The sequence below is a fragment of the Octodon degus genome, unplaced genomic scaffold, assembly GCF_000260255.1.
Source record: "Octodon degus isolate 3935 unplaced genomic scaffold, OctDeg1.0 scaffold00120, whole genome shotgun sequence".
Classification (NCBI taxonomy): Eukaryota; Metazoa; Chordata; class Mammalia; order Rodentia; family Octodontidae; genus Octodon; species Octodon degus.
In genome coordinates, this window is record NW_004524696.1 from 2,835,367 (window position 1) to 2,845,873 (window position 10,507).

Sequence of the window (10,507 nt, forward strand, 5' to 3'; positions counted from 1 at the left end):
GCATTTCAAACATCTTAGGCATAATAAGGAACAGGTATTTTTCATCAAGTATTGATATGTTGAACTTTAAGTCCCTACATAATATGATAAAAAACATTTAAAAATTACATTATATTTTAAAAATAGGATAAAGAATTCTGTGCTTCTCATGTTTGCACCCCTTGTTTCTTTTTAAAAACTAGAAAAACCTCAGTAGTTAGATTTATCAGTATTTTTCTTACTACTTTTGCAGGCTGTTGTTATTTCTTTTATCTTCCTCATTCTCCTGGGTTTACTTTACTTTTTACAGATTGACATTTTTTGGAAGGATTTTCTGCACACAGAGAAAGCTCCATGGTTAATAAATACATAGTTTTCTGGGTCTGAAATGCCTTTATTCCACCTTTACTATTGAGTGATAGTGTGTATAGTTACTGATCTGTTGCTTAATAGCTTGTTTCCTTCCACATGCAATATTACTTCATGTGCTTGAGTATCTTTTGTATCTCATGATATGGGTTTTATTCTGCTTCTTTAAATATAATCTGAATTTCTTTGCAGTAACTTTGAAGATTTTCCCTTTCTTTTTTTAAAAATGTATTTAGTACAGGGTCTACAGGGTCTTATTACACAGATCAGACTTGTTGTGATCCTTCCTGTTTTTCAGCCTCCTAAGCGCTGGTATTACAGACGCTCTGGCACAGCAGGCCAGGGATCGAACCCCAGCCCCTGCATCTGCCTAAGCAAGCTCTTTAGTCCGCTGAGTTATCTGGCCAGCTCTATTTTCTCTTCTTAATATTTCTTTTTTTCCACTGTGTGTTTAAAGTGTGGGTTTATTTTTAAACTGGGCTTTCTACCTGAGGTCTCACTGTTGATCTGCAATTTAAAAAAAATTACTAGATACTATCTTCTAGAGTTATGGGTTTTCTGCCATTGTGTCTAATTTTTTTGAGTGTTGGAGTCCTTTAATATATTTGTGTCTGTTTGGGTTTCCATGTATCTTGGGAAAATTTTTACTATCATTCTCCAACTTACCAATATCATCTTCATCCATTTCCATTTAAATATTTTATTTATGAAGTTTCTATTTAGTGATTATTTTTCATTTCCCACATTTTAAATATCTTTTTATATTGTTGTATTTATGCTTGTTTATTTTTACTTCAAATTTTTTCTTTATAATGGTTCACTGAGGGCATCAATGACCTGATTCTTCCCCTGACAGTGAAGTGTTGTCTTTTAACACACCTGCCATCTATCTCTACAAAGAGCTGGAGTCTACCCCTGTTTGTGCAGTCTGAGTGTACACTGTGACCTGCTGTTGCCAAAAGAACAGTGGATAGGACAGTGATCCAGTCCTTAAGGTGCAAGTAGCCTGATGCAGGCCTGTGAGACAGTGCAACCAAGCCTGACAGAGAGACAAGATTCATCTACACGTATGAGCAATAAACAATTATGTTTTTAATGCCACTGAAGTTCTGCATAATTTGTTCTTGTTGTATAGGTAACAATCGATAGGTAACTGAAATCTCTTTTCTGGGCTCTTATTCTTAAATTAAGGTTCTGAATCTCATGCATGTATAGTTTAAAGTCATTTTGAAATTAGTTTTCTATGTCATTAGGAGTGATCTTATCTCCTCATTGCTGACTTGTTCTCTGTATTGAGAGGGCATATACAACTTGAAATTTTATTTGGAAGCTTCTCTTGAGAAATTTTCACCCTGATGTCTCTGAATTGACTTCTTCTCTTCCCCCAGCCTGAAGCAGGATCTCCACACTCACATCTATTTTTTGCTAATCATGGGAGTATTACAGGTTTGCTCCTCAGTCAGAAAGTGACAGCCTGGTTCTGTCTGGGTTTGCTTTCTGCTTCTTCCCCGCTTGGCAGAAAGGAAGCTTCCTGTAGTAGACGAGTGTTCATCACTTGCTCTTTGTGGTTAGCAGAGCTGAATGTCAGCTCCTGAATTGAAATAGTAAAGATAATTGTCTTATAAGAAGAGGAAAATGAAGAATGTAAAGTAGGGTAAAAGTTCGATGTTCTACTTGAACAGATAAAGTGATACCAATAGACAGTGATATTCTGAAAATCGTCAACAGCATCAAACTCTGAAAAGTGTTCAAGTGAGCCACAGGAAGGCATAATAAAGGGGGAGAGAAAAAACCAGATTGAACAACCAAAAAACCAGAAGGAATAAACAAGAAAAAGAGTAAGATTTTAGCCCTAAGATGTGAATGATTGCACTAAGCGTAAATTGTCTAAATATATGAATTGAAAGAGATTGACAGTATGAATTCAAAATGATGAAAATACTATATACAATCTATAGGAAGCTTACTTCAAATATAAAAATATATTTGAAGGGGTATGAAGGGGTTAGATATCATGCAAACAGCCGCAGGGAAAGAGTAGTGGTTATCTTAGTATCTGATAAAGTAGACTGTAGGATGGCATTAGAAATACAGTGATATTATATAATGACAAAGGGTCAGTCTACCAAGAACACATAGCAATCTTAAATGTGTACTGTCAAAATGACCCATCTGAAAAACATGTGAGTCAAGCTCGTATAGAATGGAAAGCAGTAGTAAACAAATCCACAATTGCATTTGGAGACTTCAATACCACTATCTTTGCAGCTCGTAGAAAAAATAAACACCAAATCAGAAAGCATAAAAAGCTCAACAAACCATCACACAGCAAAATCTAACTAATAGTTTCACCCAGCAACACTTCACCCAACAGCAGAAGAAGCATTCATTACAAGTGTTCAAAGAACACACAGAAAAATAAGGCATATCGTGCATCATAATACAAACTTCAACAAACTTAAATGAACTAAAACCACAATGTGTTCTCCGATCACAAATGAATAAAGCTAGGAATCAATAATAGAAAGGCAACCAGGAAGTAGTCAAACACTTGGCAATTGAATAGCATGCTTGTCATACGAGAAAGAAATTTCAGGGATATTAAAAATACATGGAGTTAAGTGAAAATGAAAACACAACATACAAAAACCTATAGGGCACAGTAATGCATGTTGAGAAGACAGTTGTAACGCCAAATTCATGTACTATAAGAGTGGAAAAGTTTCAAATCGAGTTAAGCTTCTAACTGAAATAGTAAAATAAATCCATAAGAAGAAGGAAAGAAATGAATGTCAGAGCAAGAATCAGTAAAATGGAAAACAGAAAAGCAACATAGAAAAATAAATTAAACAAAAAGCTATTTTTTGAGGTTGGTTTCAGTCTTTAAAAAAATCAGCAAATATTTGGTTTTAACAAGCTAAAGAAGCAACTACATACTAATAACAATTGATACAAAAATAATCTGACAAAATTCAACACTTACTGATGACTTAAAAAATTTCAGAATGATAAAAATAGATGACAACTTCAATTTTGTAGAGAACATCAAGGGAAAAAAATTCATAGTAATGTTACATGTAATAGGTGTAATAGTAGAAGGCTGAATGTTTTCTCCTAGGACTGGAAACAAAGCAATGATGTCTTGCCTAATCAGATATATTCAATATTGTGCTGAAAAATTAAGCCAGTGTAATAAGGCCAGAAAAAATAATGAAGATATGTAGATAGAAAGGAAACAACACAATTCTCCCTATTTGCAAATAACATGATTGTGTAGGTGATCCAAAGGAGACAAATATTCCTGGAAGTAATAAATGAGTGAAATAAGATTATAAGATCCAAAGCATGCATATGAAAATCAAACATATTTCTATACATTGTTGGCAATACACACATTAAAACTGACATTAAAAATAAAACAACTTCCAATCACCTCCCTAAAGGAAATGTGTAAATCTCACAAAATGCATACAGGATATATATGCATAATGCTGGTGAAATAATAAATCATATCTGAATAAATGATGAAATGTGGTGAATTTATAATTTTGAGGATTTAACATTGTGAAGATGTTACTTTTTCCTAAGTAAATATAAAACTGCAACAAATTTCTTTATAAAAATCCCAGAATATTATTGTAGACATACACAGTACTAGGTTACTATAACCTTGATATTGAAATATAGAGGAACTAATTATTTAAAAAATGAATAAAATAAGAATCAGTATGCCTAATTTCAAAATTTAAGTGACACAGCAAAAGCAAGGCTACACGGCATTGGCAGAGGGTCAGGCTATGCGGAGGAATGGAACGAAAGAGACAGCACAGAAACAGCCTTCACTAATAGGAACAGCTGACTTCTCAAATAGGTGCAAAGTAATATAATGGAAGGAAGATAACTTTTCCCACAACCTTTTCCAAAAACCTTTTCTTCACGTAAAATTTGACATCTATATGTTAAACAATGAATCTTAATCTAAACCTCAGATCTTATACAAAATTTAATACAGAATTTATCAATATTGTGTATAAGATATAAAATTTGAAATGTTTAAGAAAAATGTATTTATATCCTAGGAGCATCCCAAGAACTCATTCAAAGGTACTAGATTGAAAGCACAGGCATATAGGCAAATTAAAATAACAAGGAGATATTTATACTTTTATCAGAGTGGCTAAAATGAAAAAGTAATGACAATACCAAATGCTGATGAGGATGACAACTGGATCACTCAAACTTTGCTGGGAGAAATGTGAAATGGTACAATCACTTTAAAAAACAGTTTGATAGTTTATTTAAAAACTAACCACGTAACTACTGTATGACCAAATAATGTCACTCCTGGGCATTGATCCCAGAAAAAAAACCTTAGGCTCACAGAAAAATTTCAGTATATATAGGAACATACATAGCAATTTGACTTGCAGTAGCCACTAACTAGAAGCAAATCAGAAGTCCTCCAACAGTGAAGAGTTAAGTGCTGTGTGGCACAGGATCGCCTTGGGACACCACCCTGCAATAAAGAGGAAGGAATTTCCAAAGGAAGCAACGACTTGGGTGATCACTGGGTATTTATGTTCAGAGAAAAGGCCAGTCCAAAAGATCACAGGTTTACATTGTAGAAATGAAGAAACTATGTGTGTAGAGAACAGATCAGAGGTTTGTAGACTCAGGTGTGGGAGCGGCAGGCAGTTGGAGGGCAGCAGGAGGGACCCTCTAGATGGGAACTCTCGACGCCTTAACTGCATGCATGCTGATGTCCTAGAAGAAGCTCAGGCAAGGAAAGATGTTTTGTTTATACTGCAACATCTGCAGCAGAATAGAGGCATCAAAGCTGTGAGCCTACAGTGTCATTTGACCAAAAGCAAAGGTATTGATAAAATATAATGACAAATTAAATTATTTTTTAGAAGGAAATGCATTCTAGAAGTACTAATCTACCAGTGGTGAGGAAAAAAATATTCATGGTTTAAAAAATTCCTGCTAAATTAGCTATTTCTCATTAAATGACTTCAATGAGCAAATTCTGTCCTATAAAAGTTTAGAAATATTGCTTCGTTAACACTCACATATAGTCTTTCCTATAACATGTAAGAGTTGTGAAACAATATTTAAAAACAATACATGGAAATGGGAATAAACTTGCGTGACAGTTTTCCTCTGCAGACCTGAGGCTCCTTTCAGGCCTCTACCTCTCAGGTGGACCAGTTGTGTGCTGAGCGTGCTCAGTAATCAGCATCCGACATCAGTGATTTTCAGGTGTTATGGGGCTCCTACCTGGGCTCCCCCTGTGAATCTCAGCATACCAACAAAGCAGCACTTCTTTTGGCTTCTTGCTAATCTTTCCCTTTCTAACACAAAGAACACTGTGTTGTAGAAAGAAGCCCGTAAGACCTCACAACAGTGCTGTAATCCTGGTGTGCAGCCGCTGCCCCTTGGCACCTGATGCCCCCATCGTTACTGGCGTCTGACTATCCCAATCAGCATGTTTTAGTCACATCTCCATATCTCAGTGTCATTTGCAGGGAAATCCCTGTAGAGTTTTCATCTTTTCTTTTGCTTTCCCTTCCTCTTCCTTCTCTTCTTCCCTCTTACCTTCCCTCCCTTTCTTCTTCCTCATCTTTCCTGGGAGACAGAGATTTCTTTGTGCTTGGGGTGACTGATTGAATTTTACCTGAGCTAAATTATAGTTGTGCGTTCTTGTAATTGCAGAGGGCCACAAGGAGAAGCAGAGCATTGACTGCTGTTGTACTGGGATTTCCCAGATGTATAATTTCAAATTGATATGAAGAAAAGCCTTGCAATGCATTAATAATAAAATAAAATGTAACACAGTTGGCCAAGGGTGAGCAGAGGCTTTATTTTCTTAGCTGCAAAACAAGCTATGGACCTCAGGTGACTAGCATTTACTGTTAAAATGCGTTTTCTATTGCATACCTTTTGAAACACAAAATAAGAAAAGATTTATACTGAATCCTGTCTTCATTCACGGCGCCGTGCTCCACATATCCAGAGAGCACATGTAAAATGTTAACACACCAAGTTGTTATTTTTTCCTTTTTTACTCAGCAGCTCAAAAAGCAGAGGGTTTTTTTTTTCTGTAATTCAAAAGCACCCATCCACATCTCGAGGAAGAAGCAGGTCACTTGGGCTATTTCTTTTATATGGTATCATTATTCTCTACTGAGCGTCTGACAAATACCACTCTTGTGACATCAAAAATGGAAAAAGAGAAAAGAAAATCTGAGGAAAATCATATAGACTTCTTAATATCTGAAAGCACTGGGCCATAAGGCCTAACTGTGCTTTAAAACTGTGTATGTATACACGTCCGTGCTCCTGGCATGGATGTATAATGCAAAGAGAAAACTGATATGTGTATGTGTCTCTAAGTCAAGCTCAAATCACAGGACTATGAGTTTTGTGTAATTGCCCAAACTCAAGGGGTGTTTTAAATGTGGTCACAGAATGCATTCATGTCATCTATGGCTTACTTACCATTACATAGAATGCCTACATTGGTCTGAACAGGAGTCACCGAAAAATTTCAGTAGAATGTGCTGTTTTAAATCTCATAGTGGCATAATAGTGTTTAAGTAGTGCTTCACACCACATCTCTGTTGGTCCTTTCCAGTGACTGGGGAGTATCTGTAGCATTCTCTCTCTTTGGGGGTGAACTTGAGACACAGAGGTTGAAACTCTAATCAGGAGAGGGATACTATGTGGGAGGCTCAGCTTGCCTGATGTCAGAGCCTGGGTTTTTCCTCCTCTATGAACCAGGCATCTCAGCAGTGCCCTGCAATAGCCAGGCCACACCTGTTCTGTGGTTTGCTTGCATTGACAAAGCACTGGAGGAATGTCACATGCCACCCCTCACTTTGACACAGCGCTGGCCTGGTGTATGAGGCCCCTTCTCCCTCATGATCCACTCTGAAATAGAGCACAGGAGGATCCTGCAGATGGCCCCAAAGGCGTCATGTTTTCTGCCATATTTTGCACATGCTCAGGACTCTTCCACAGGGAGCAGATTCCTGGGGGCTTGGTGCAAAAGAGGAGCCACTGTGCCACCAAGGAAAGGAGGTATGGGAATTATCTTTTTCAAGATGTGCATCCTTGAAAATGGTGCTGACTTTCCATGGAGATACACTGTGGCAACATTTGCCCAGGGAGATGTGTAAGTACCATGGCATGGCCTCGTAGTACTGTGCTGTGCAGCAGCAGTGGGTGTGACAGCGGCTGGCAAGAGAGGGGATCCCTCCTGTTCCTTGTGGCTAGGTGACCCTGATGAGATGGGGTCCAATGTCCACTTCCTGGGACTCCTTGAAGGTAGACCACAGAAGCTTCCCTGCTGGAGCTATCCAGAATGGCCCGCTCCCCTCCCAGCATCCCACACTCTGGAGTGACAATTCTTTTTGAGCTTGCATTTTAGAAGAAAAATTATTTTTCATAAAACATAATACTGTGTAGTGAATTTTCTATTGTTATCGTACATGGAATAACTTTCTAACATAATAAATATCAATATTTTTATTACACAAATCCAAGTTATTTGGGATTCTCAGCAGTAAGATGTAAAGGAGGGGGTGAGACAAAAATGCTAAGGACCTGTGTGTAGACAGTCTAGGCCTCTGTGATCACCAGTGTGTTGGTTCCTGTCTTTCCACCACTGATTGAGGAGATATCTCTGTCATTATCCCCAAGGGAAGATTGCTGAACCACGAAGTCACTAACATCCAAGTCCAAATGAGGAACTCTCCCAGAGCCCCCAGCTTCTGCGGCCTCTACCAATATGACAACCCCCAGAAGCCTCAGGCTTGAGTGGCACTGTGAATATATGCTAGGTGGCAAGACAAACAGTTCTTTAAAAGATGCATCTAAGTATATGATGCTACAGAAACAGCGATGGCCAGCTAGCCTTCCCAGCCTGTCATCGGGTAGCCACACAATTGTCACCTGGTAGAGTGCTGGCTGATGCCAAGCCTGGCAGCTTGTTGCCAGGGCTGACCTGGGAGTTCTTTCCAATCTCTAGTTTCTAAGCCAGAGTTCATTATCTAGGAAAGTACATTAAAAATAACAACATGAAAAGCACTTCAACACCTCTCACAAATTACAGCAGTCAGATACAATTTGGATTAGATAAGATATATATTTATTTTATGGAACACACATGCAGACAATAAAATTTTGTTTAACAGTAACCATATTATTCAAGGATTCAGTAATGGAATTTTAAGCTTTATTATTGGATATTACTTTGGGGGCCATAATTGAACTGATGTAATTCCTAGTTGTCTTCAGAAGAATTTTCCTTCATGGCTCATTGTTTATCTGGATGATGTTAGAGGGTTGCTTATTGGCATGGGTAGAGCGGAGAACACTGGCTACAGCCTGGGCACAGGGCAGCTATCTCCTAATTGAACCTCACAGCCAGGCAAAGCTGGACCTAGGAAATGGCTGGTGCCAAGAATGTTCGAAATTGCCATCTCTGACCTGGCAGTTTGCAGTGGGCATTTTTGCAGCAGGAGTAATTCGGGCCAGGAGGCTGATGGAGAGTGTGTCCATGTCACTGACATGCTCCAGCCACACCCAAGCTACAGAGTCAGGATATAGCCTGGCTACAGATTTGGATCTTTTAATCATGATTTGATTCTTTCAATCATGAATCCTGCTGGCCAGATGCAAAGAGTGTAGGTTCTTTCTGAGAGTGAAGGCAACTTGATCTGAATTCTCCTTTCCTCCTCAAGAATTCTATTATTAAGACTTGTATTTCAGTGTCTATGCCTAAGCCAATCAGTCTGCTTGGGCAGTGACAATTCACCTTTGCAAGGGGAGTATGAGGTACAGCCTTGAAGTGTGTTCTCTTGAAGGAGAGAGGACAGAGTCCTCCATTAGTAAGGAGGAAGACTGAGGTCGGAGGACCCAGCGATGACCAAGCAGTTCATGGCATAAACAGCATGTGTGATGTCTAACAGGCACAGTGAAGCAAAATGGAGCATGATGTGGGGAAGATGACGTGTGGATAGAGGTAGGACCCAGGCCGGACCAGTGCAGTGCTGCAATGGGACCAACGTAGGTGTGTGCTAAGGACAAAGAGGGATTTAGGGGTGAAGGGTGCTCAGGAAGGTGCAAAACTAGTTTCAAGATAGTTTTGTTGGTCATTAACAGGGTCATAAATCCAGTTAAGGTTCTTGGTCTGTACTGCTCTGTTGAGGTTGAGTATGTGAGACAGTGCCAGTATTTTTGCTCACGTGTGTCTGGGGAGCCAAGAGTGACTGACCAATGCTACAAGTGCAGGGCCTATAAATGTCCCAGGGAGAAGCAGACAGTGGGAACCAGGGCTGTGATTGTTGGAGATGTCACTTATTATTGGGATGTCCTCACTGGGGGCATGAGAGAAGCTCATCTGTTACATTCCCTACTGATTTTTGACAAAGTCTACATGAACCCCCATTGGTGGGTGGCGTCTTGTAGTAGCTTGAGCTGTTCTTTGGAGTGTACAAAATTCCTAAAGAGCCTAGATCTTCCCTTCTTCCCTGCCATTGAGCTCACCTTCATTTCTTGTTCATTTATAAACCATGTGATCTGGACAGCTGCCTTGGGAGTGCTGCCACTGTCAGCACTCAGGTGGCTCAGATGCTGTTGGCAACAGTGATGACTTTGGGATGTCATATGCCAAAGTGTCTTCCATCAGTCCTTAAAGCACAATATATAGCTTTTACATTTTCCATTTTTCCCCAGTGAGATGATAGGAAAAATTGCTACTAAAAAGGTTCGGGAAGCACAGTAAAGCTGAAAGCACTTGCTACATACAGTGTTTTGGGTTTGATGGATTTCTGTCATGCATGTGGTTGAGTCACTCTCACACAGCAGGAAATACTGATGTGTTGAAGGGAATTAGTTGAGGCTCTGTTTAATCTTTTGGACTACAGAAAGTTGAACTGCCTCTGCTGATTGTCTCTTTAAGAAACAAGGAAATGAAAGGAGAAGAAAAAAATACATTATGAGGGTCAAAGCTGAACGTAATGCTTTGTCAGGCAGATTTGCTAAATGTTTAAATAAAAATAATTCATGAAAATGTGCAGGGGTGTTTATCTGGGACTACTGATGAGTAGCTCCATTGGACTGAGCTTTACTGATTAGTAAGAGAAGATAGGTC